The following is a 3,459-nucleotide window of genomic DNA, read 5'->3' as shown; positions in this document are numbered from 1 at the left end:
CTACTTCTTCCTGCTGCCTCTCTCCTTGAGGGCCAGGTGGATGACAGCACCACTGGCTATATTGTAGTAAGCCAGAGAGTTGGGATCCTTGATGAAGATGCCCTCATAATGTAGTTTTTGTTTTCCTGCAGGCATGTCTGTGGCTTCATGAATCTTTACCTTGATGACAGAAACCTGGTCTGTGAGCAAGAGGGTGAAGACCAGCACCTGCCCATTCAGTTTCCATTCCATCTTATCCTGCATGTTAGGCATCTGTACTTTATATTGGACACTTGTTCCTGCACAGGAACTCATCCGCAGGCATGAGGCTGTCCTCTGACTTCAGTTTCTTGAAGGCAAGCTCCTCCTCCGTGGGAGGTGAAGGGTGCACAGGGGGCACTGGAGCCAGAGCTGGGACAGGAGCTACAGGTGGGGCAGACACAAAAGCTGTTGGTACAATCTTGGGGGTGGACAGGGTGCCATGATCAGAGGTGCAGAGGGGAGACATGGACATCACACTGATCCTGGGTGCATGGATGATGGGAGCGTAGGAGCGGTCCCTGAGCCTGGGGACAGCCAGACCACAGATGCCTTTGGTGAGTGGGGCATGACAGGTGCTGCAGACACAACTGTAGTGCAGATAGGAGGTGGCATCACAGGTGGTCAGGACACTGACTTGTTGGGTGGGGCTGAATTGGGGATGTTCATGGTTGAAGATGGGAGTGGAACTTGCTGTGGGATTTCATTGGGCTTGCTGGGGCCAATCTTCTCTTTGGTATCATCTTCAGACACCAAGCCCTTGGTCTTGTGGATGGCCTCAATACTGCTCTTGGAGGGTGATGTTGGCTTGCAGCAACAGGATCACTCCATCTGAGAGTGATGATGATGTTTATGTACCAGGCCTGGATATTGGAAGCAGTTTGAAGCAACTGGCTGAGTGGCGTACTGACATCTTTGGTGTGGAAGAAACAGTCATCAGTAAGAAGATTGGTGAGAAGAGATCTAGAAGCGAGAAGAAAAGGTCAGCTGGGATGGTCACTCAGGCAGCATAGCCTGGTCCCAGCAAACTGCCCAAGCCAACATCACCCTCAAAGATCTAAATATTAAAACATGAACACTAAATCTACTGGAAGAGAAAACAGGTAGAAATCTTGAAGACATAGAGGTAGGCAGAGACTTCATAAACAAAATCCCAACTGCATGGGAAATACTACAAAGAATCAACAACTGGGATCTCATCTTGTTAAAAAGCTTTTGCACATCAAAAGAAATCACAAAATGAAAAAACAAACCATAGTGGGAAAAATTTTAGCCAGTTATCCCTTAGATGAAGGACTTATATCTATAAAAAATATATCATATAAATCATAGGACTTATATAAAAATAAAAACATCAAATTATCATAGGACTTACATCATATAAAAAATTGACAATGAATCAGCCCCCTCCAAATTCAAAGACACGATCCAAAAATGGGCAGCTGAGATGAATACACATTTCTCAGATAAAGAAATACAAATTTCAAATAAATATATGAAAAAAAATCTTCAACATCTCTAGTCATTTGAGAGATGCAAATGAAAATGACACTGAGATTCCATCTCACCCCAGAAAGAATGTCTACTATCAAGAAATCAACCAATAGCAAATGCTGGAGGAGAAAGGAACCCTTCTCTACTGTTGGTGGGAGTGTAGTCTGGTGCAGTCACCATGAAAATCAGTATGGAGATTCTTCAAAAAGCTAGCATTACAGGTTCCATTCAGTCCAGCTATTTCCCTTCTGGGTATCTTCCTGGAAGAATTAAAAACATAATACCATAGCGAGATAGGTGCACCCATGTTTATCGCAGCACAATCTGTAGTAGCTAAATCTTGGAAACAACCCAAATGCCCTTCAAGACGGAATGGATAAAAGAAATGTGATCTTTTCATACAATGGAGTATTCCTCAGCCATAAAGAAGGATAACTGGAGACTTTTATAGGTAAAGGAATGCAACTTGTGAACATACTCATAAATGAAATAAATCAGACTCGCATGTGTAAACATCATGTTCTTGGTATGACTGGAAGAGTAAATAAGGTCCAAAATGTAAAATAGATATTGTGACATTGGCAGAAATCATTCAAAAGGAAAAAGGAACTAGGGTGGGGGAAAGGGAAAGGAAAGAAGGAAAAAGGAAAAAAAACCAAGGTAATTATACTACTGGTTTCTCTGAGTTCATTGAAAAAGAAAGGTTTATTTCATTTATGAGTATATTCTCAAGTTGCATCCATTTACCTATTGCTGTGCTATTATGTTTTTAATTCTTTTGGCAAGATACCTAGAAGGGGAATACCTGGGTGGAATTCGACCTCTAATCCTAGTTTTTTGAGGACTCTCCACACTGATTTCCACAGTGGTTGTCTCTCTGGTGTGAGAAACTGAAAGAGTAAATAAGTTCTAAAATGTACAATAGATATTGTGAAGTGGGAAGAAATTGTTCAAAAGGAAAAAGGAACTAGGATGAGTGAAAGAGTAAAGGACAGTAGGGAAAAGGGAAAAAATGCAAGTCAGTTATACTGTTAGTGTCTCTTAGTTCATTTATTCATTTATTTATTTTTTATTGCAAAGATAAAGGAATGAAAACATTTTAACAAACACATACATTTACAAAATAACACAAAACAATACAAGCAATATAGAATTTCAGACAAGGTGATAGGAAATTAACAATGATTGTTGTATTACATATTGATATCTTCAAATTGGTTACTCAGATAAACAAATATAGACATGTAAGGTTGATCAAACATTTAAACATTAACTGTTCCTTTCAATAAAGCAATAGAAGTTAATAGTACAACTATGTTAGCTATCCTGTGTATACATATATAGATAATTTTCCCCATCCTGTGTATACATATATAGATAATTTTCCCCTTCTTTCTTTTCTCTCATCCCAGTTGTTCTTTACTTTTGAGCAGTTTCCTTCCCTTTCACAATGTCTATTGTACCTCCTAGATTTTATTCACTCTTTCAGGTCCTTACACTACTGTGACAATATGATGTTTACACATACGGGTCTGATTTATTTCACTTATGAGTGTGGTCTCTAGTTGTGTCCATTTACCTATAAAAGCCTCGAGTTCATCTTTCTTTATAGCTGAGTAACACTCCATTACATAAAAATACCACAACTTTTTTATCCATTCTTCAGTTGATAGACATTTGGGGTGTTTCCACAATTTAGCTAATGCAAATTGCACTGCTATAAACATGGGTGCACATATATCACTGTGTTGTGATGTTTTCAATTCTTCTGGGAAAATACCCAGGAGGGAAATAGCTGGGTTGAATGGGACCTCTAGTCTTAGTTTACTGAGGAATCTCCACACTGATTTCCACAGTGGTTTCACCAGTCTACACTCCTACCAGCAGTGGAGAAGGGTTCCTTTTTCTCCACAGCTGCTCCAGCATGTGTTGTTGGTTGATTTCTTA

At 39.8% G+C, this 3,459-nt stretch overlaps 1 pseudogene; it reads right to left on the bottom strand.

Moving 5' to 3' along the window:
• Nucleotides 1–493, bottom strand: LOC102003025 (annotated as a pseudogene).
• Nucleotides 494–3,459: the final 2,966 nt, after the last annotated feature.

Source organism: Chinchilla lanigera, unplaced genomic scaffold (assembly GCF_000276665.1).
Source record: "Chinchilla lanigera isolate Chin_1 unplaced genomic scaffold, ChiLan1.0 scaffold00018, whole genome shotgun sequence".
Classification (NCBI taxonomy): Eukaryota; Metazoa; Chordata; class Mammalia; order Rodentia; family Chinchillidae; genus Chinchilla; species Chinchilla lanigera.
Note: the sequence above shows the minus strand (reverse complement) of the source record. Positions and strands in the feature narration are given on the sequence as shown.